Here is a 23,607-nt window from a genome sequence, read left to right on the forward strand (position 1 = left end):
CTCAGACCAAGGCCCTCATCTCCATAGAGGGTAGTCGGGGTGCTGCGCATCAGGTAACCCCTGCCCGGGGGCTCCCAAAGCTGACATCGAGGTTGAGCTGTGGGCCGCCCCTGTTTTGAAGGGAAGCCTCCTCATTAGCACTAAGGGTCCTTGCCTCGCCTGCAGTTCGGGTCTAGGTCTCCTCCATCATCGGAACACGGGTGCTTTCTTGGACCAAGGCCCGCCCATCCTGAGACTTTACAGGCCGAAGTCAGCCTGGTGGCCTTGAGGCTGGCGGTAGGGGCGGGACTTTGTGGGACCTTCTCTGTTCTGGGTTAGGTGTCCCCTTAGTCCACATTCAGCATCCTCACCTGGACTCCTGACCGGTCCCGAGACTCCACCCTCCTCTGATGATGAACCGCGCCCCTCAGATCAGGGGCCGCAACTTTCCGGCACTTCCTGTGCGGAGACAGGACGTCAGGATACGTCACATCCGGCCAAGGCTGGAGGGGGCCCTCTAAGGGCCAAGGCTGTTGGGGGTGCCTACAAGGGCCGACAGCAAGGGTGGAACGCCTGAGACCCCACTGTGCAGACTTGAGTGGTTCCTTTGTGTTCAACTCAGGGTCCTCACCTTGATACCTATCAGAGCCTGGGGATTCTGCCTATACAGCCCTGAGTCACAGGTTGAAAATAAGACCCTCACCTCGTAGAGACTCTAGAGGGGGCCATCAGGGCGTGCCTCACGCTACCCCTGCCTGGGGCCTCACAGGAGTGCCCTCTTGGGTCAGTGCTCTGAGAAGACCCTCTTTTGGGGGTACGTCGCCCCTTTAGCACTCAGGGTCCACATCTTACACTGGTTAGGCACAAGCCTGAACCACGTCAGACCAGAGGCCTCACCTTCCCGGCACTTCCTGGATGGAAGTTGGCACATGCCCGCCCGTCACGTCCACCCAAGGGTATAGGGGGGCCTCCGAGGGCCAACAGCAGTGTGGTGCTCTTCGGACCCACTTTTCTGGGGTTAATTGGTCACCACAGTCTACATTCAGAGTCCGCACCTTGACTCGTGATCAGTCCTGAGATTCCACTCTCCTCTGCTGAGGAGAGCTCACAGCCCCCCAAACCAGAAGCTGTACCTTCCCAGCACTTCCTAGATGGAAGCCAGGACACGTCACATCCGTACTAGGCTGTACCGACGGCCTCCAAGGATCAAGACCCTCCTACAGGGGCAGGGGGGCCTCTGAGGACCGACAGCATGGGCAGGCTCCTTGCGACCCCAGTATTCTGGAGTGAGTGGTCCCTAGTGCCCACGCAGGGTCCTCACCTTGATACCTATCAGAGCCTGGGAGTCCCGCGTATGAAAACTTGACTCGCAGGCTCAGAACAAGATCTCACCACGCCGAGACCCTAGAGGGACAGGTCAGTGTGCTGCACCGTACACTTGCCTGAGGCCTCACAGGATTGCATGCTATTTCACTACCCCTGGCAGATCCTTTTTAGGCGGTAGGTACCCCCCTACCCCAAACACTCAGGGTCCACACTTTACCTCACTTAGGGACAAGACTCTGCCCTCTGCACAATGGGGGCCACCCCTTTGGACTTAGGCCCTTCCCCCCGACACTCTTAGTACTGAAAAGAGGAGACACTTCAGGCTGATAACTCTGCCTGGTGCTTTCCTGGATCAAAACTGACTAAGCTCTATAGGGATCTTTCTGTTTGTTGTTGGGGATCCCCTCAAAACACACAGCGTCTTCACTTTGACTCTTGTTACATACTAGGTCTGTTCCGTCTCAAGAACCATAACTGCTCTCCCTTTCGCCCCCAATTAGACCAAAGCCCTTGCCACAGAGAAACCCTACAGGAGGAAATAAAGGGGTGCCTCAGACTGAGAGCTTTGCTGGCACCTCACAGAGCTCTGAACAGGGGTGGGACTCTGTGAGGAGCCATTTGTTTTGGGGAGCCCTTCATAACAGGAAGGATCTTTATCCTGCCTCCCACTAGGGCCTAGGTGTCCTCCCTCTGCAGAACTAGGGCCAAATGAAATGTACCAAGGACCTGAGACAATCTCTGCATAGCCACTTCTGGGAAGGAAATGAAGGTAGTGCTTAGTCTGACAGCTCTGAGCTGTGCATCCCAAATTGGATAGCAGTGGGGGAAGGGACTTTGTGGGGCTTTCTCTGTTCTGGGGTGGATGGTTCCCTCATTCCTCAGTCAGGGTCCTCACCATGACACCGGATCACTTCTGAGAATCTACCCTCTACTTACCTGAGGATCCTCTCTGATCAAGGTCCACACCTTCATGGCACTGTGATTTGGAATCCGGGTGATGCATATCTGTCTACAGCTCTTCAGGACTTTGAAGGAGTAACAGCAGAGATGAGTCTCTATGGGACACCACTATTCTGTCTGGGTCCTTCCATCATCCTCATTCAGGGTCATCAGCTTGATATCTATCAGAGACTGAGACTCCTGCATCTACTGACTTGAGGTGCCTTTCTTAGGCCCAGGCTCTCAAGTCCCTGAGAACTCTAAAGTATAAGTGAGGGGATGCTCAGCCTGACAGCCCTGCCTGGGGCTTTCTAGGTTTGAGAGCAGGTGCCAGTCGGTCTCTGGGTGAGCCCTACATTCTGGGGTGTTCCTCTTCCCAGTCCCCACTCACAAATGTCCTCATCTTGGTTCCTAAGGCTTCCCGGAAAATGTCACATCCCTCCAAGTCTTGAGTCATTTGCCTCCTGGAAACCTTGCAGAGAATGGGTCCCTGTCCAAGGGTGATGTAAGATGGGGGCGCTTCAGCACAAGACAAGGGGCCCAGAACAGTGCTCTTGGCAAAAACCAAACCCACTGCTGTCGAGTTGATTCTGACTCATAGCAACCCTATAGGACAGAGTAGAACTGTCCCATAGGGTTTCCAAGGAGTGGCTGGTGCATTTGAACTGCTAACCTCTTAACCACTACCAGGCCTTCTCCTCTTGGGCAATCTCCATAATGCACTGTTCTGTTGTCCATTGTCCAAAACTGGTGTTTACTAAATCTTGTTCAGTTTTTCTAGGTGTTTATAGCATGAGGGCAAGTCTGTTAACAGTGACTTCCTTAAGGCCCCAAGCCTGTTGCTACTAATTTATTAAAAACTAATTGCAACATACACAGCATTGAAACAGTTTACACATTCCTTTCCTGAAGGGTTTTCTAAAGAACACAATTTTGTGTTTGGGGAAAGGACCTCAAGAAGAGCCATTTGTTTTAGCCTCAGGCCATCCTTCCGGAGGCTGTATGGTCTGTTTTGACAAATCTGCTCAGAGGACCCTTAAATCCTTGTCTTATCCATCCAGTACTGGGGTACTCAGAAGGTGCAGAGAAGGTATGCAAAAATTAAGTCCCTGCTTCTTTGTCTTTCCTTCTTCTCTTCCCCCCCCCCCCACCCTTTGGGCCTATGAATAAGTCTCTGCCATTATACAACTTTTGCTACCTTTAAAAGTGCATATTATTTGTTTTATCCATTTCATCATGTTTCTCAAAGTATAATTATTACAAAATGAATGCTGTTTTCTGTTCAGATGCATAAAACTTGTTCAAGCCCTCCTGTAATTTTGAAAGGTATGTTTGTTTTTTTTTTAATCTTATAAAACTTTAGTCACTGACTCTATTTACCTGGATGACCAAGAATGCAACTCCAGCATAGGGACATTTTTTAGGCTTAGAAAGGAAAGTGTGAGTGTTAGAACTCGTGTTTTATATTCATGATGTCAGTTTGCCTGCATCTTCTTTGGTATTGGTTTATTCCCTAAAACAGGCTGACACAGGAACAGTACTGAATTTTAGAGAAGGAAATGAAACTCTCTTGGTGCTCTCTGAGGGTCTAACCAGTCTCCAAGGCCTTCCTAAACTGGCCTCTGGTTATTTCTCTAAACCCTTCTCCCAACCCTCTTCTCTTGTTCACTTTAGTCAATCATAATGGCTCCTGTGTGTTCCTTGGAGGGACAGAGCATGGTCCTGTTTCAGGGTAGTTACTTTCCACAATCCGTCCAGAAATGCTCATTCCCTGGTTATCCATATCGCTTTCTTTCTCATTTCTTTCAGGCTTCTGTTCAAATATCAATTCCCCATGGCGAGCTACTTGACAATTCAGAATGAACTCAAATAGCTTCAAATGCTATTTGATTTGGCAAAAGAGAAGACAATGCTAATCTTCAAGAGTTTAGTTTTCCGAATACACGGCATTAACAGCATGCAAACCATAACTAGCAATACACAAACACCAGAAGATAAACTAGGTAACTGGGCTCTTCTAAAAATTAAATACTTCTGCTCATAAAAAGACTTCACCAAAAGATTTTTTAAAAAAGAACCTACAGACTGGGAGAAAATTTTGACTCTGACAAATCCAACAAAGTTCTAATGTCTAAAATCTACAGGAAAATCCAACACCTCTACAACAAAAGACAAATAGTACGATTAAAAGATGGGCAAAGGATGTGAACAGACACACTTCATCAAAAAAGACATTCAAGTGGCTAACAGATACATGAGGAAATGCTCATGATCATTAGCTATTAGAGAAATGAAAATCAAAACTACAATGAGATATCTCACCCCAATAACACTGGCATTAATCCAAAAACACAAAATAATATATGTTGGAGAGTTTGTGGAGAGACTGGAACACTTACACACTGCTGGTGGGAATGTCAAATGGTACAACCAATTTGGAAATCGATTTGGCATTTCCTTAAAAACCTGGAAATAGAACTACCATAGGATCCAGCAATCCCACTTCTTGTAATATATCCTAGAGAAATAAGAGCCTTACACGAACAGATATATGCACATCCATGTTCGTTGCAGCACTGTATACAATAGCAAAAAGGTGGAAACAACCTAGATGCCCATCAACAGAGGAATGGATAAAGAAAATGTACTACATACGCATAATGGAGTATGACAGAACGATAAAGGACAATGAATGGATAAACAAATGGAGCTACATGCACGCAATGGAGTATGACAGAACAGTAAAGAACAATCAATGGATAAACAAACTGCTACATACAATGGAGTATTACACAATGATAAAGAACAGCGATGAATCTGTGAAGCATCTCATAACATGGATGAATCTGGAGGGCATTATGCTGAGTGAAATAAGTCAATCACAAAAGGATAAATATTGTGTGAGTCCACTCCTGTACTGAAAGGGTTTACGGACAAAAAGAAACAATCTTAGATGGTTACGGGGGAGGGGAGTGATGGGGATGGAAAAATACTAAATAGACAATAGATAAGTGGTACGTTGGTGAGAGGTAAGACAGTACACAATACTGGGGAAGCCAGCACAACTTGTACAAGGCAAGGTCGTGGAAGCTCCATAGACACATCCAAAATCCCGGAGGGACCAAATTACTGGGCTGAGGGCTGTGGGGACCATGGTCTTGGGGAACATCTAGCTCAATTGGCGAAACATAGTTTATAAAGAAAATGTTCTACAATCTACTTTGGTGAGTAGCGACTGGGGTTTCAAAGCTTGTGAGTGGACATCTAAGATACTCCACTGGTCCCACCCCATCTAGAGCAACGGAGAATGAAGAAAACTAAAGATACAAGGGAAAGATTAGTCCAAAGGACGAATGGACCACAACTACCACAGCCTCTACCAGACTGAGTCCAGCACGGCTAGATAGAGCCTGGCTACCACCACTGACTGCTCCGACAGGGATCACCATAGAAAGTCCTGACATAGCTGGAGAAAAATGTAGAACAAAGTTCTAACTCACACACACACACACACAAAAACAGATTTATTGGTCTGACAGAGACTGGAGAAACCCTGAAATTATGGCCCCCAGACACTGTTACTGTACTGAAGTCACTCCTGAAGATCACCCTTCAGCCAAAGATTAGACAGGCCCATAAAAGAAAACGAGTCTGAATGGGCACACCAGGCCAGGGGCGAGAACAAGAAGGCAGGAAGGGACAGGGAAGCTGGTAATGGGGAACCCAAGATCGAAAAGGGAAGAGTATTGTTAGATCATGGGGTTGGCAACCAATGTCACAAAACAATATGTGTATTAATTATTTGATAAACTAGTTTGCTTTATAAACCCTTGTATAACATACTATAAAAGAATTAAAAAAGGCTTTAGTTTCCCAATAGAGGAGGACAGATACTAATGCACAAGATATGAAGCAAAGCGTAAGTGGCGAGGAACTGGACTCAGGTTAAAGACTTTACACTGGATCATAGTAAAAGGGTAGCTAGACAGACCCTTAAAGATAAAGGAGACACGTTCTTTTCATTGACGCAGAAGTTTCTGTCAGAGCTAAGACTGAATTCCTAGGTTTCTTTATATCTGTTCTTAAACTAAAGCATAATAGTTCAGACAACAAGTGCTGGAGAAAGACCTGAATTCCACCACTTACAGTGACTTAATGCAAATATCTTAACATTCGCTGAACCTCCATTTCTGCATCTGTTTAAAATGGGTTCAATAATAGGGTTGGTGAATGAACTAACATATACTAGAAGATTAACATGGTACATGGTATATAGAAAACACTCAATAAATTTTAGCTATCATCATTTTCTTTGCTCCATGAAGATAGTTCTCATGTCTGTTACTGCTTCCTATTCTATGCATTATTGGTTAGCACAGTCCCTATCACATGGTATGCTTATATAATTATGTGGTATATGAGTGAGTATCTGGTAGGAAATAAAAGATTTGGCAATAAATGGAAGAAAATAATGAAAGCAGGAGCTAGAAGGGTTATATAGTTAAGATTTATGTTATATAACAAACCATGCCAATTTTTCCTGCCTCAAAACAACAGCCATTTATTTGTTCAGGAGTCTGTGGTTTCAGTTGGGATGGCACATCTCTGCAACGTGTAGTGTTGTCTGGGTTCACTCCTGAGTTTGTGGTCAGCTGATGGTCCAGGGCCTCACTCACATGTCTGTTGCCTGGCTGCCTGTCTTTCTGAGAGCGGGGCCAAAGGATTTATCTAGGCCATTCAGCTCTCACCATCCAGCAGGCTAGCCTGTGTTTATTCACATGGCGATGGTCTCAAGGCATCGCAAGAAACGTAGGAGAAGGCAAACCCCAGTGTCACATCTCTTCTAGAGTCTCTACTTGTGTCATGTTTGCTATTATCCCATTGAGCAAAGCAAGCACTATGGCCAAGCCCAGGCTCATTTTGGCAAGAGACTTCGCAAGGCTTAGACAACAGTGAGGGTAATCAGTGTGTCCATTTATGCACAAGTGAAAAAAATGCGCCAGATAGACCTCATATTTTTTCCTTTAATTTTTATTGTGCTTTAAGTGAAAGTTTACAAATCAAGTCAGTCTCTCACATATAAACTTACATACACCTTACTACATACTCCCACTTACTCTCCCCCTAATGAGTCAGCCCGCTCCATCCTTCCAGTCTCTCCTTCATGGCCGTTTTGCCAGTTTCTAACCCCCCCTACCCTCCCTTCTCCCCTCCAGACAGGAGATGCCAACAGAGTCTCAAGTATCCACCTGATGCAAGTAGCTCCCTCTTCATCAGCATCTCTCTCCAACCCATCGTCCAGTCCAAAGCATGTCTGCTGAGTTAGCTTCGGGAATGGTTCCTGTCCTGGGCCAAAAGAAGGTTTGGAGATCATGACCGCCGGGATTCTTCTAGTCTTAGTCAGACCATTAAGTCTGGTCTTTTTATGAGAATTTGGTGTCTGCATCCCACTGCTCTCCTGCTCCCTCAGGGGTTCTCTGTTGTGCTCCCTGTCAAGGCAGTTATTGGTTGTGGCTGGGCACCATCTAGTTCTTCTAGTCTCAGAATGGGTTCATGTGGCCCTTTCTGTCTCTTGGGCTCATAATTACCTTGTGATCTTGGTGTTCTTCATTTTCCTTTGATCCAGGTGGGCTGAGACCAATTGATGCATCTTAGATGGCCACTTGTTAGTGTTTAAGACCCCAGACATCACACTTCAAAGTGGAATGCAGAATGTTTTCTTAATAGAATTTATTTTGCCAATTGATTCAGATGTCCCCTAAAGCCATAGTCCCCAAACCCCTGCCTTTGCGCCGCTGACCTTCGAAGTATTCAGTTCATTCAGGAAACTTCTTTGCTTTTGGTCCAATCCAGTTGTGCCGACCTCCCCTGTATTGATCATGATATCTTAAAGCATATTTACTGCAAAATGAAAGTTGCTGATGAAAAAAGCAAGATAAACTTCTGAAAGGAAAGACGAGTTTACTGAACCAAGAATTTTCAGGAGCCAGAAGGGTTCCTGGACGTCTCTTCCTCTGAAATTAAAAGGAGAGATCAAGTGATGGATCTAAAGGGGAGATGTGGCTGCTAAGAGAAACTAAGGCAGTTCACAACCTTACCAGTTACTGTTGAGTTGATTCCAATTCATGACGACGCCATGTGTGCCAGAGAACAACTGTGCTCCATAGGGTTTCCAATGGCTGATTTTTCAGAAGTGGATTGCCAGGCCTTTCTTCTGAGGTGCGTCTGGTTGGACTAGAATCTCCAACCATTTGATTAGCCATCCAATGCAAAGTGTTAACCATTTTCATCACCCAGGGACTCCCAATTCACAACAACTTCCCTTATTAACTGAAGACTGATGTCTTGGTCATCTTGCTAGTTTCCTTTTAGCTTCTGTCTATTCTTTTGGGTGCTCCCTAAGACATCTATCCTAGGCCACATTCCACCAGAGATGCAAACATCTCCTTCATGGTTGTATTATTGTAGTAGACTCCAAGTCTGGAAAGCATTTTAAAAAGGACATTAAACATAACAGGCACTAGAAGAGGTTTTTTTTTTCTTTTTTAATTTTTATTGCTCTTTAAGAGAAAGTTTACAAATCAAGTCTGTCTCTCATACAAAAACTTATATACGCCTTGCTACATACTCCTAGTTGCTCTCCCCCTAACAAGAAGCACACTCCTTCCCTCCAGTCTCAATTTTCGTGTCCATTCAGCCAGCTTCTGACCCCCTCTGCCCTCTCATCTCCCCTCCAGACAGGAGCTGCCCACATAGTCTTAAGTGTCTACTTGATCCAAGAAGCTCAGTCTTCACCACTCTCATTTTCTATCCCATAGTCCAGTCCAATCCCTGTCTGAAGAGTTAGCTTTGGGAATGGTTCCTGTCTGGGGCTAACAGAACGTCTGGGGACCATGACCTCCAGGGTCCTTCTAGTCTGAGTCAGACCATTGAGTCTGTTTTTTTTTTTTTTTACGAGAATTTGGGGTCTGCATCCCACTGCTCTCCTGCTCCCTCAGGATTCTCTGTTGTGTTCCCTGTCAGGGCAGTCATCGTTTGTAGCCATCCACCATCTAGTTCTTCGGGTCTCAGGCTGATATAGTCTCTGGTTTATGTGGCCCTTGTTTTTTTTCTGTCTTAGAAGAGGTATTTTTTGAGTAAGCCTTCTTGGTGCTTCTCCAAAATTGTAGATTATCTCAGTTTTTGTCAAGCTGATTACAACTCATGGTAACCCCATGTGTGTCAGGGTAGAACTGTGCTCCACAGAATTTTCAAGAAGTGATTTTTTTTTAAATAGATTGCCAGGCCATTCTTGTGAGGCACCTCTGGATTGACTCAAAGCATCAAAACTTTTCTCCCAATGAGTAAACTGCTCGTTGAGTTGTCATCATGTAGAGATACCCTTAGATCCAATTACCTTTTCCCGGTGTTCTTTTTAAAAGGTTGGTTAGTACAAAAAAAACCATTGATTTTAATATTATCTATTAAAATTGTGTTGAATTTCAAAAGATATTACTTTCAAATTAGATTTAAAATTTTGTTGAAAAGTAATACATGGACATGGTTCACATAGTAAAAAATTGTTTAAATAGAAAGAATGTCTTCTTTCCAAAAGACAACTACTGTTAAGAGTTTTTGTATCCTAGTGGTGACTTTGGTGAATGGTAAGATAGTACACAATACTGAGGAAGTCAGCACAGCTTATCCAAGGCAAGGTCATGGTAGCTCCATAGACACATCCAAACTCCCTGAGGGACCAAATTACTGGGCTGACTGCTATGGACACCATGGTCTCAGGGAACATCTAGCTCAATTGGCATAACATAGTTTATAAAGAAAATGTTTTACGTTCTACTTTGGTGAGTAGCATCTGGGGTCTTAAAAGCTTGTGAGCAGCCGTCTAAGATACTCCACTGGTCTCACTCTGTCTGGAGCAAGGGAAAATGAAGAAAACCGAAGAAACAAGGGAAAGATTAGTCCAAAGGACTAATGGACCACAACTACCACAGCCTCTACCAGACTGAGCCCAGCACAACTAGATGGAGCCCGGCTACCACCACTGACTGCTCCGAAAGGGATCACAATAGAGTCCTGGACAGAGCTGGAGAAAAATGTAGAACAAAATTTAGCTCACACACACACAAAAAGACTAGACTTAGTGTTTGACAGAGACTGCAGAAACCTCTGCAGAAATGAGAGAATTGCCTCGGACACACATATAGCTCAGTACTAAAGTCATTCCTGAGGTTCACCCTTCAGCCAAAGACTGAACAGGCCCATAAAACAAAATGAGTCTAAATGGGCACACCAGTCCAGGGTTGAGGAAGAGAAGGCAGCAGGGGACAGGAAAGCTGGTAACAGGGAATGCAAGGTTGAGAAGGGGAGAGTATTCACATGTCATGTGGTTGGCAATCAATGTCACAAAACTATGTGTATTAATTGTTTAATAAGAAACTGCTCTGAAACCTTCAACCAACATACAATAAAAAAAAAAAATTAAAAATTTAGTTTCCTGATAGAGGAGGACAGATACTAATGGACAAGATAAGAAGCAAAGTGTAAGTGGCAAGGAACCTGGATCAGGATAAAGACTTTATTTTGGATCATAGTAAAAGGGTAGCTAGACAGACCCTTAAAAATGAAGAAAGGAGTCTTGCATTCTCTTCATTGATGCAGAAGTTACTGTTGGAGCTAAGACTCAATTCCTAGGTTTCTTTGTATCTGTTCTTAAACTAAAGTATAATGGTTCAGAGCACAAGCATTGGAGAAAGGCCTGAATTCCATCACTTACTGTGACTTAAAGCAAATAAGGTTTTCTGAACCTCCATTTCTGCATCTGTAAAATGGGGTCAGTAATAGGGTTGGTATATGAACTCATGTATGCTAAAAGATTAACATGGAAGATGGTACATAGAAAACACTCTTGAGTACTTGTAATAGTGGACTCAGTATATTTGTCCTTTGCGACTGACTAATTTCATTCAGTATAATGCCTTCCAGATTCTTCCGTGTTATGTTTCATGGAATCATCATTGTTCTTTGTCATTGTGTAGTATTCCATTGTGTGAATATACCATAATTTGTTTATCCATTCATCCATTGATAGGCACATAGGTTGTTTCCATCTTTTTGCTATTGTAAACAGTGCTGCAGTGAACATGGGTGTGCATATATTTATTCGTGTGAGCACTCTTATTTCTCTAGGATATATTCCAAGGAGTGGATTGCTGGACCATATGGTACTTCTATTTCTAGCTTTTTAAGGAAGCTCCAGATCAGTTTTCAAATTGGTTGTACCATTTTACATTCCCACCATCTGTATATAAGTGTTCCAGTCTGTCCACAACCTCTCCAACCTTTATCATTTTGTGTTTTCTGGATTAATGGCAGCGTTGTTGGTGTGAGATGGTATCTCATTCTAGTTTATTTATTTTTTTTATTAACTTTTATTAAGCTTCAAGTGAACGTTTACAAATCCAATCAGTCTGTCACATATAAGTTTACATACATCTTACTCTCTACTCCCACTTGCTCTCCCCTTATTGAGTCAGCCCTTTCAGTCTCTCCTTTCGTGACAATTTTGCCAGCTTCCCTCTCTCTCTATCCTCCCGTCCCCCCTCCAGACAAGAGTTGCCAACACAATCTCAAGTGTCCACCTGATTTAATTAGCTCACTCTTCATCAGCATCTCTCTCCCCCCCGCTGACCAGTCCCTTTCATGTCTGATGAATTGTCTTCGGGGATGGTTCCTGTCCTGTGCCAACAGAAGGTCTGGGGAGCATTGCCGCCGGGATTCCTCTAGTCTCAGTCAGACCATTAAGTATGGTCTTTTTATGAGAATTTGGGGTCTGCATCCCACTGATCTCCTGTTCCCTCAGGAGTTCTCTATTGTGCTCCCTGTGAGGGCAGTCATCGATTGTGGCCGGGCACCAACTAGTTCTTCTGGTCTCAGGATGATGTAGGTCTCTGGTTCATGTGGTCCTTTCTGTCTCTTGGGCTCTTAGTTGTCGTGTGACCTTGGTGTTCTTCATTTTCCTTTGCTCCAGGTGGGTTGAGACCAATTGATGCATCTTAGATGGCCACTTGTTAGCATTTAAGACCCCAGACGCCACATTTCAAAGTGGGATGCAGAATGTTTTCATAATAGAATTATTTTGTCCATTCACTTAGAAGTCCCCTCAAACCATGTTCCCCAGACCCCCGCCCCTGCTCCGCTGACCTTTGAAGCATTCATTTTATCCCGGAAACCTCTTTGCTTTTGGTCCAGTCCAATTGAGCTGACCTTCCATGTATTGAGTGTTGTCTTTCCCTTCACCCAAAGCAGTTCTTATCTACTGATTAATCAATAAGAAACCCTCTCCCTCCCTCCCTCCCTCCCCCCTTCGTAACCACAAAAGTATGTGTTCTTCTCAGTTTTTACTATTTCTCAAGATCTTATAATAGTGGTCTTATACAATATTTGTCCTTTTGCCTCTGACTCATTTCGCTCAGCATAATGCCTTCCAGGTTCCTCCATGTTATGAAATGTTTGACAGATTCGTCACTGTTCTTTATCGATGCGTAGTATTCCATTGAGTGAATATACCACAATTTATTTACCCATTCATCCGTTGACGGATACCTTGGTTGCTTCCAGCTTTTTGCTATTGTAAACAGAGCTGCAATAAACATGGGTGTGCATATATCTGTTTGTGTGAAGGCTCTTATTTCTCTAGGGTATATTCCGAGGAGTGGGATTTCTGGGTTGTATGGTAGTTCTATTTCTGTTTAAGATAATGCCAGATGGATTTCCAAAGTGGTTGTACCATTTTACATTCCCACCAGCGGTGTATGAGAGTTCCAATCTCTCCGCAGCCTCTCCAACATTTATTATTTTGTGTTTTTTGGATTAATGCCAGTCTAGTTGGTGTGAGATGGAATCTCATCGTAGTTTTAATTTGCATTTCTCTAATGGCTAATGATCGAGAGCATTTTCTCATGTATCTGTTGGCTGCCTGAATATCTTCTTTAGTGAAATGTGTGTTCACAGCCTTTGCCCACTTCTTGATTGGGTTGTTTGTCTTTTTGTGGTTGAGTTTTGACAGAATCATGTAGATTTTAGAGATCAGGCGCTGGTCGGAGATGTCATAGCTGAAAATTCTTTCCCAGTCTGTAGGTGGTCTTTTTACTCTTTTGGTGAAGTCTTTAGATGAGCATAGGTGTTTGATTTTTAGGAGCTCCCAGTTATCTGGTTTCTCTTCATCATTTTTGGTAATGTTTTGTATTCTGTTTATGCCCTGTATTAGGGCTCCTAGGGTTGTTCCTATTTTTTCTTCCATGATCTTTATCGTTTTAGTCTTTATGTTTAGGTCTTTGATCCACTTGGAGTTAGTTTTTGTGCATGGTGTGAGGTATGGGTCCTGTTTCATTCTTTTGCAAATGGATATGCAGTTATGCCAGCACCATTTGTTAAAAAGACTATCTTTTCCCCAATTAACTGACACTGGACCTTTGTCAAATATCAGCTGCTCATACCTGGATGGATTTATATCTGGGTTCTCAATTCTGTTCCATTGGTCTATGTGCCTGTTGTTGTACCAGTACCAGGCTGTTTTGACTACTGTAGCTGTATAGTAGGTTCTGAAATCAGGTAGAGTGAGGCCTCCCACTTTCTTCTTCTTTTTCAGTAATGCTTTGCTTATCCGGGGGTTCTTTCCCTTCCATATGAAATTGGTGATTTGTTTCTCTATCCCCTTAAAATATGACATTGGAATTTGGATTGGAAGTGCATTATATGTATAGATGGCTTTTGGTAGAATAGACATTTTTACTATGTTAAGTCTTCCTATCCATGAGCAGGGTATGTTTTTCCACTTAAGTATGTCCTTTTGAATTTCTTGTAGTAGAGCTTTGTAGTTTTCTTTGTATAGGTCTTTTACATCCTTGCTAAGATTTATTCCTAAGTATTTTATCTTCTTGGGGGCTACTGTGAATGGTATTGATTTGGTTATTTCCTCTTCGGTGTTCTTTTTGTTGATGTAGAGGAATCCAAGTGATTTTTGTATGTTTATTTTATAACCTGAGACTCTGCCAAAGTCTTCTATTAGTTTCAGTAGTTTTCTGGAGGATTCCTTGGGGTTTTCCGTGTATACGATCCTGTCATCTGCAAATAGTGATAGCTTTACTTCCTCCTTGCCAATCCGGATACCCTTTGTTTCTTTGTCTAGCCTAATTGCCCTGGCTAGGACTTCAAGCACGATGTTGAATAAGAGCGGTGATAAAGGGCATCCTTGTCTGGTTCCCGTTCTCAAGGGAAATGCTTTCAGGCTCTCTCCATTTAGAGTGATATTGGCTGTTGGCTTTGCATAGATGCCCTTTATTATGTTTAGGAATTTTCCTTCAATTCCTATTTTGGTAAGAGTTTTTATCATAAATGGGTGTTGAACTTTGTCAAATGCCTTTTCTGCATCAATTGATAAGATCATGTGGTTTTTGTCTTTTGTTTTATTTATGTGATGGATTACATTAATGGTTTTTCTGATATTAAACCAGCCTTGCATACCTGGTATAAATCCCACTTGATCAGGGTCAATTATTTTTTTGATGTGTTGTTGGATTCTATTGGCTAGAATTTTGTTGAGGATTTTTGCATCTATGTTCATGAGGGATATAGGTCTATAATTTTCTTTTTTTGTAATGTCTTTACCTGGTTTTGGTATCAGGGAGATGGTAGCTTCATAGAATGAGTTGGGTAGTATTCCGTCTTTTTCTATGCTTTGAAATACCTTCAGTAGTAATGGTGTTATGTCTTCTCTGAAGGTTTGGTAGAACTCTGTAGTGAAGCCGTCCGGGCCAGGACTTTTTTTTGTTGGAAGTTTTTTGATTACCGTTTCAATCTCTTTTTTTGTTATGGGTCTATTTAGTTGTTCTACTTCTGAATGTGTTAGTTTAGGTAGGTAGTATTTTTCCAAGAATTTATCCATTTCTTCTAGGTTTTCAAATTTGTTAGAGTACAATTTTCTGTAGTAATCTGAAATGATTCTTTTAATTTCATTTGGTTCTGTTGTGATGTGGTCCTTCTCGTTTCTTATTTGGGTTATTTGTTTCCTTTCCTGTTTTTCTTTAGTCAGTGTAGCCAATGGTTTATCAATTTTGTTAATTTTTTCAAAGAACCAACTTTTGGCTTTGTTAATTCTTTCAATTGTTTTTCTGTTCTCTAATTCATTTAGTTCAGCTCTCATTTTTATTATTTGTTTTCTTCTGGTGCCTGATGGGTTCTTTTGTTGCTCACTTTCTATTTGTTCAAGTTGTCGGGACAGTTCTCTGATTTTGGCTCTTTCTTCTTTTTGTATGTGTGCATTTATCGATCTAAATTGGCCTCTGAGCACTGCTTTTGCTGTGTCCCAGAGGTTTTGATAGGAAGTATTTTCATTCTCGTTGCTTTCTAAGAATTTCCTTATTCCCTCCTTAATGTCTTCTATAACCCAGTCTTTTTTCAGGAGGGTATTGTTCATTTTCCAAGTATTTGATTTCTTTTCCCTAGTTTTTCTGTTATTTGATTTCTAGTTTCATTGCCTTGTGGTCTGAGAAGATGCTTTGTAACATTTCGAAGTTTTGGATTCTGCAAAGATTTGTTTTATGACCTAATATGTGGTCTATTCTAGAGAATGTTCCATGTGCACTAGAAAAGAAAGTACATTTTGCCGCTGTTGGATGGAGAGTTCTGTATAAGTCAATGAGGTCAAGTTGGTTGATTGTTGTAAGTAGGTCTTCCGTGTCTCTATTGAGCTTCTTACTGGATGTCCTGTCCTTCTCCGAAAGTGGTGTGTTGAAGTCTCCTACTATAATTGTGGAGGTGTCTATCTCACTTTTCAATTCTGTTAAAATTTGATTTATGTATCTTGCAGCCCTGTCATTGGGTGCATAAATATTTAATATGGTTATGTCTTCCTGATCAATTGTCCCTTTTATCATTATATACTGTCCTTTATCCTTTGTGACGGGTTTAAGTCTAAAGTCTATTTTGTCAGAAATTAATATTGCTACTCCTCTTCTTTTTTGCTTGATATATTTTTTTCCATCCTTTGAGTTTTAGTTTGTTTGTGTCTCTAAGTCTAAGGTGTGTCTCTTGTAGGCAGCATATAGATGGCTCGTGTTTCTTTATCCAGTCCGTGACTGTCTGTCTCTTTATTGGTGCATTTAGTCCATTTACATTCAGCGTAATTATAGATAAATAAGTTTTTAGTGCTGTCATTTTTATGCCTTTTCATGTGTGTTGTTGGCCATTTCATTTTTCCACATACTTTTTTGTGCTGAGACGTTTTTCTTAGCAGTTTGTGAGATCCTCATTTTCATAATGTTTAACTTTATGTTTGTTGAGTCGTTACGTTTTTCTTGGCTTTTTTCTTGAGTTATGGAATTGATATTCCTTTTTGTGTTTACCTTATTCTTTACCCCTATTTTTCTAAGTAAAAACCTAACTTGTATCGTTCTATATTGCCTTGTATCACTCTCCATCTGGCAGTTCAATGCCTCCTATATTTAGTCCCTCTTTTTGATTATTGTGATCGTTTACCTATTGATTTCCATGATTTCCTGTTATGTGTATTATTTTGTTTATTTATTTTTTAGAATTAATCTTAATTTGTTTGTTTTTGTGCTTTCCCTATTTGAGTTGCGTTGATATCAGGACGTTCTGTTTTGTGACCTTGTATTGTGCTGGTACCTGATATTATTGGTCATCAGGCCAAACAATCTCCTTTAGCATTTCTTGCAGTCTTGGTTTAGTTTTTGCAAATTCTCTAAACTTGTGTTTATCTGTAAATATCTTAATTTCTCCTTCATATTTCAGAGAGAGTTTTGCTGGATATATGATCCTTGGTTGGCAGTTTTTCTCCTTCAGTGCTCTGTATACGTCGTCCTATTCCCTTCTTGCCTGCATGGTTTCTGCTGAGTAGTCTGAACTTATTGATTCTCCCTTGAAGGAAACCTTTCTTTTCTCCCTGGCTGCTTTTAAAATTTTCTGTTTGTCTTTGGTTTTGGCAAGTTTGATGATAATATGTCTTGGTGTTTTTCTTTTTGGATCAATCTTAAATGGGGTTCGGTGAGCATCTTGGATAGATATCCTTTCGTCTTTCATGATGTCAGGGAAGTTTTCTGTCAGGAGTTCTTCAACTATTTTCTCTGTGTTTTCTGTCCCCCCTCCCTGTTCTGGGACTCCAATCACTCGCAAGTTATCCTTCTTGATAGAGTCCCACATGATTCTTAGGGTTTCTTCATTTTTTTTAATTCTTTTATCTGATTTTTTTCCAGCTATGTTGGTGTTAATTCCCTGGTCCTCCAGATGTCCCACTCTGCATTCTAATTGCTCGAGTCTATTCCTTTGACTTCCTATTGCGTTGTCTAATTCTGTAATTTTATTGTTAATCTTTTGGATTTCTACATGCTGTCTCTCTATGGATTCTTGCAACTTATTAATTTTTCCAGTATGTTCTTGAATAATCTTTTTGAGTTCTTCAACAGTTTTATCAGTGTGTTCCTTGGCTTTTTCTGCAGCTATCCTAATTTCATTTGTGATATCTTTAAGCATTCTATAAATTAGTTTTTTATATTCTGTATCTGATTATTCCAGGATTGTATTTTCATTTGGGAAAGATTTTGATTCTTTTGTTTGTGTGGTTGGAGAAGCTGTCATGGTCTGTTTCTTTATGTGGTTTGATATGGACTGCTGTCTCCGAGCCATCACTGGGAAACTATATTTTCCAGGTAATCAGCTAAAAAAATTGCAGTCAGATCCCTATCTGAATTCTCCCTCTGGCTCAGGGTATTCGGATGTTAATGGAGCCGCCTGGGGAGGGTGGGGGAGGGATCAGAGAGCTAGGAGTGTAGCACCACAGAATATAGAGCTGATCCCCGCATTCACGCTCCGCCCCCGTCTGCCAAAATCCCGGCGGGACGGCTCCCCGGCTGGGACGCTACTCTCCCGGCTCCGAGACCAGTCCCTTCCTCCCGGGGACTTCTCCCTCCGGTGCACCGCACCGCTGGCGCGAACTGGGTGGGCGTCTCCCGCACGAACGGGTGGGCCCGTCCCCGTGGTCTGTTCAGGGGAATATAACTGATCCCCGCGCTCACACCCCGCCCGCTTTTGCCAAAATCCCAGCGGGACTGCTCCCCAGCTGGGATGCTGCTCTCCCCGCTCCAAGATCTGTCACTTCCTCCCGGGGACTTCTCCCTCCGGTGCGTTGCGCCACACGCGCAAAGTGGATGGGCGTCCCCCACACCAACGTGTGGGCCCTGCTCCGGGGTTGCTTTAGGGAAATATAGCTGATCCCCCTGCTTGCGCCACACCCACTTTCCACCAGACTCCCGTTGGGACGGCTCCCCGGCTGGGACACTGCTCTCCCCGCTCCAAGATCAGTCACTGCCTCCCGGGTGCTTCTCCCTCCGGCTGCGCCGCTACGCCGCCCGCACCAACCAGCTAGACTCCCTCCCGGGATGGGTTCGGGGGGGGGTAGGGCTGGGCCCCTTGTCTGTGCCGTCTGCCCCCCTGGGCTCTGCCCCAGATTGGGCTCCGAAGGTCACCTGCCTGGTACGCTGGCTCCTAGTTCTGGAAACGGTCGCTGTCTGCCCATATTTGTTCGTTTTCCGTCTCTAAGTCTGTGTTTGTTGTTCAGAGTTCGTAGATTGTTATGTATGTAATCGATTCACTTGTTTTTCCGAGTCTTTGTTGCAAGAGGGATCCGCGGTCGCGTCCACCTAGTCCGCCATCTGGGCCCCGCCTCTCTCGAGATAGCCTAATTCTAATGTCCTTTCAATGAAGTGGGCTCTGGCTCCCCCAGCCCAACGCAAAAGGCTAGTAACAGTGGCTTCCTGACATCTCACCTCAAGGGAGTGTTTCCTTATTTCTCAGAAACTTCCTGGAAATCATGTGCATAACACACCCAGTTAGAGCACGTGTTCAAGAGCGCAGGCACATTTGAGCCCTGCCGCAGGTGGGGATTTCTCTCTGGTTTGTTTGCAATCCCAGGGTAACTGTGAAGAGCCGGTTTCCATTCTAGGCTCAGCCTCTTGAGGCTGAGACACATCATGGGAGTGTCTGGCCCTGCACACCCCTCCCACAGCCTCATCTAGCCTCCCATGATGCCTAACTTAAAATGACCGCCCACTCAGGCATGTGGAGTTCCCCAAAGCCTCCATCTCCCCTGCCTCAGGGGACACTGACGGCTATCATCTCGAACCTCCCCTCTTGTCACTCCTTTTTACTAGTTATTTAGGTCTTAAAGAGTATCCCACTGTCTTCCTTATCTGATGGCTGCTCCTAAACTCTAAAATTCTATGGCCAGAGGAATGGGATTCTCCTTTTTTTTTCTTTTAAAAGCACTTCCAGTAGCTCAAAGCCCGCCACATACCAGATGTTTGGTTAACATTTGGGGTGTAAATCAGACAGTGAACAAAACTTTTAATGCACACAGTTTAGTTTCTACATTCTGGAATAAGCTAAGCAAATTCAGGCATATATCTTTTTTAATTTTACAAAAAAGAACTATTACAAGGTTTGACAGGAAATAGTAAAACTTTTTCTTTATTTCTTGATCCCATCTATTCTACTATGGGAATCATTCACATTTACAAGAAAATATCTGTTCTAATGCATGTTATCTTATTCTGGACCACAAAAGAGATTCCAGGATGTTCTATTTGTTTTTAAAAATGCCAAAACTGTTACACTAATATACGAAAACAGCAATCAACAAGTGATCCATGTTATTCATAAACTTAGATTATGAATCTGAATAAACTTTCTACTACGAGGAACAGAATTTTCAAAGTAACCCCAAACAAAAAAAAAATCTTAACGTTATCCATGTAGATGAAGAACAAAAAGAAGAGATACATGTGCTCCCTCCAGCCCGAAATCTCCTCCATGACACAGAAGGTTGACAGCTCTCTTGGAACACAAAGTGAAGAACCTGCCTCAGACGTCACTAGGGGTGGGAGGACCTGCTGGACTTACCCTGAAACGGGCCCTGGCATTAGGACCAACCCAGCCCATTCTCTGGCTGCTGCTCTCTTTGCCTCATTTACCCAGGTTTCTTCATACAGGGCTTGGAAAGCATGAGGGTCGGTATCATTGATCTTGGCCAAAAACTCCAGGACTTTTGTCTTGCTGGCTTCAGCATGGGCTCTGGGACCCCACAGGAATTCGTAGCATGGAGGATCACTGTTGGGCACCTGCCGGTACTCCAGGTACTCTTCTTGCACCAAATCTTTGGCGATGAGCTTCCTGAGCTCCCCAAAGATGAAGTGCCTCTTCCCATTGTAGATCCTCATGAAACTCAGGAATTCCCACATTTCCTCCTCGGTGGCCCGGGTGGCATTCCTACAGATCATGCCCAGGAGAGGCATCAGGAGCCCGGTCTTGGGAAAGTCCCTGCCACCACTCAGATTCTCTTCCTTGGTGATCTCGAATTTGCTGACAATGGTATAAGATTGACCTTTGGAGTTGATTTCCTTCAGGTCAACACCAAAGACCACCTCCATGTGCACAGAGGCTCTCCTCAGGATGTCAGGGAAGTGCTCCTTGTACCTTTTGTTAATGATCTTCATCATTTCTGCCTTCGTTAATGAGCTCCTTAATTTTATACTTGTGCAGCAGGAACTGCAACAACATGCTCACCCTCCGGGTTACGGGGTCTCTTTGAGACCTCTCAGTGGGGGCTGGGGCCGCAGAGGAACTTGGACCTCCCTCATCTTGGCCCTCGGCCCCTCCAGCAGCTCTTGTGCCCGAAGCACCAGCAGCAGCAGAGGTGATGGGCGGGATGCTCTGAGGCCCCTGGGGAACGGCAGCAGCAGGGGAGCTCGGGGGAGATCCCCCAAAAGGAGGAGAGGAAGAGGAAGGGGACCCTTCCTCCTCTGCTGCAGTGACCTGAGCACCCTGGGCACTGTGGGTGTCACCTCAGGCCTGTGGACGTTTCTCACGGGCGCGGAGCTTACTCTTCTGACCACGAGGCATGATGACTCTGGTGAAGGAGAGCAGGCAGGAGTGTGGAAGGGATGCTGAGAGGGTGTGTACCCCTGTATCATAGAGATGCCTCCTTGGCTTTCACAGCTGCCGCCTCTGCAGGATTCTGGAGGACACTGCTCTAGGACTCCTCAAGGCTCCTATTGTCCTGTCAGGACCCTGTAGAGGAAATTAAAGGAAGGATTAGGTTGTAGATTGCCAGCCCTGCTTGGGGCTTACTGGGGTGACAACAGGGCCTGGCACTAGGTACTCTCTGTCCTGGGTTACTGGGGGTCTTTTAAGTTCACTCTCAGGGCCATTATATCAACTGCTGGCAATGCCATGGCCCCTCCCTCTGCTACTGTGAACTTGACACCTCAAATCCCTCTGGGACCCACAAGGAGGAACTGAAGGAACAGGGTGTCTCAGTGATGAGAGCACAGTGGGACCCATTCTGTCTGGGGTTCCTTGGAGGCCTCAGTCCTCCACCAGGGTCCTCACTATGGTTGCCCCCTTTCACCAGATCCCTCACCTCCCTGAGGTGCCCTGGGAGTTAGGGAGTGCAACTCACTAAGTCACCATACCCAAGTCTTCCATGTCGGAAAGAGTGTTGGGGCTCTATGGTTCCCCCTTATTTCTAGGAAGAATCACCTCATCATAAATCAGTATCCTCACTTGATTCCTCTTAGGGACCAAGTCTGCTGCCTTTGCTGAATGGCCTCCCATTTAGTCCAAGGACTTCCTGTCCCTGAGACCACCGACCCCAGGAACAAATGAGGGGGCATCTCAGCCTGGCATCTCTCACCTTGGCTTCCCAGGTCCGATAGCAGAGGGGGAACTTTGTGTAGCCTCTTCTCTTCTCAGGGTATTAATTCCCTCTTTCCTCTTTCAGGATTTGTTCCTTGACTCCCACCAGCTTCTGGGATTCCTATCTCTGTTGCATTGGGACAACCAGCCTTAAACCAAGGACTTCATCTCCCTGAGACACTCCAGGCAGAAGTCAGGGGGCACCCAAACCTGCCATATTTGTCCTGGGCTCCCTGGGCCAATGGCAGGAACAGGGTTCAGGTCAGGCCTCCCCATTTTGGGTTAAGTGGTCTCCAGTATCTCAATCATGTCTTCATCTTGACTCTGCACCATTCTTGGGACCCACCCTCTGCTGAACTGAGGCTACACCTCTCAGACCAAAGACCTCATCTTCCTGAGACCTGAGAGTTGCAAATCAGAGTGAGCCACATCCTGTGCAGGCCGTTTTGGGAATACTAGGTCTGGCTGGGGTGGCCGGGGTTACCTGACCCCAGAGTTCTCAATTTGGTGACCCCTTCGTTCTTCACTCAGGCTTCTGACCTTGCTTCTGGGTAGGACTTGGGATTCCTTCCTCTGCTAACTTGTGTCCACCTGAAAGCAGGGGTAGGATTCATTGCATAGACTAAGGCCCTCACCTCCCTAGAGGGAAGTTGGGGTGCTCCACATTTGGCTACCCCTGCCCCGCAGCTCCAAGAGCTGAGCGCAGGGGTTGTTTGTGGGCGGGCCCTCTTTTGCGGGGGAGGCCTCCTCATTAGCACTAAGGGTCCTCATCTCACCTCCAGTTAGGATCTAGTCCTCACTCTTGAGAACTGGGGTGCTTTCTTGGACTAAGGCCCGCCCGTCCCCGAGACTCATCGGGCCGAAGTCGGTCTGGTGGCCTTGAGGCTGGCATTTGGGGGCGAAACTTGGTGGTACTTCCTCTGTTCTAGGTTAGGTGGTCCCCTTAGCTCACATTCAGGGTACTCACCTGGACTCCTGACCAGTCCTGAGACTCCACCCTCCTCCGATGATGAACCGCGCCCCTCAGATCAGGGGCCGCAACTTTCTGGTACTTTCTGTGCGGAAAACAGGAAGTAACAATACCTCATTTCTGGCCAAGGCTAGAGGGGGCCTTCTAAAGGCCAAGGTTGTTGGGGGGCTTCTGAGGGCAGACAGCAAGGGCAGGACCCCTGAGACCCCACTGTGCAGACTTGGGTGGTCCCTTTGTGCTCACTCAGGGTCCTCACCTTGATAGCTGTCAGAACCTGGGGATTCTGCCTATAAAGACCCGAGTCATAAGCTGAGAACAAGACCCTCAACTCACAGAGACCCAAGAGGGGGCAGTCAGGGTGTGCCTCATGCAACCCTTGCCTGGGGCTTAACAAGAGTGTTGGCTGGGTCAGCGCTCTGAGAAGACCCTCTTTTGGAGGGAGGTTGCCACTTTAGCACTCAGGGTCCACACCTTACCCCAGTTAGGGAGAAGACTCCACCCTCTGCACAATGGGGGCGCCCTTTTGGACTTAAGTCTTCCCTCCCTGATACCCTTAGTGCTCCAATGAGGGGGCACTTCAGGATGATTACTCTGCCTGGTGCTTTCCAGGATCAAAACGAGCTAAGCTC

General features: G+C 44.7%; 1 pseudogene; it reads right to left on the minus strand.

The window, feature by feature from the left end:
* Nucleotides 1-326: 326 nt before the first annotated feature.
* LOC126068830 (melanoma-associated antigen B2-like) lies at nt 327-21,213 on the minus strand (annotated as a pseudogene).
* Between the last annotated feature and the right edge of the window lie 2,394 nt (nt 21,214-23,607).

The sequence above is a fragment of the Elephas maximus genome, chromosome X (genome assembly GCF_024166365.1).
Source record: "Elephas maximus indicus isolate mEleMax1 chromosome X, mEleMax1 primary haplotype, whole genome shotgun sequence".
Lineage (NCBI taxonomy): Eukaryota > Metazoa > Chordata > Mammalia > Proboscidea > Elephantidae > Elephas > Elephas maximus.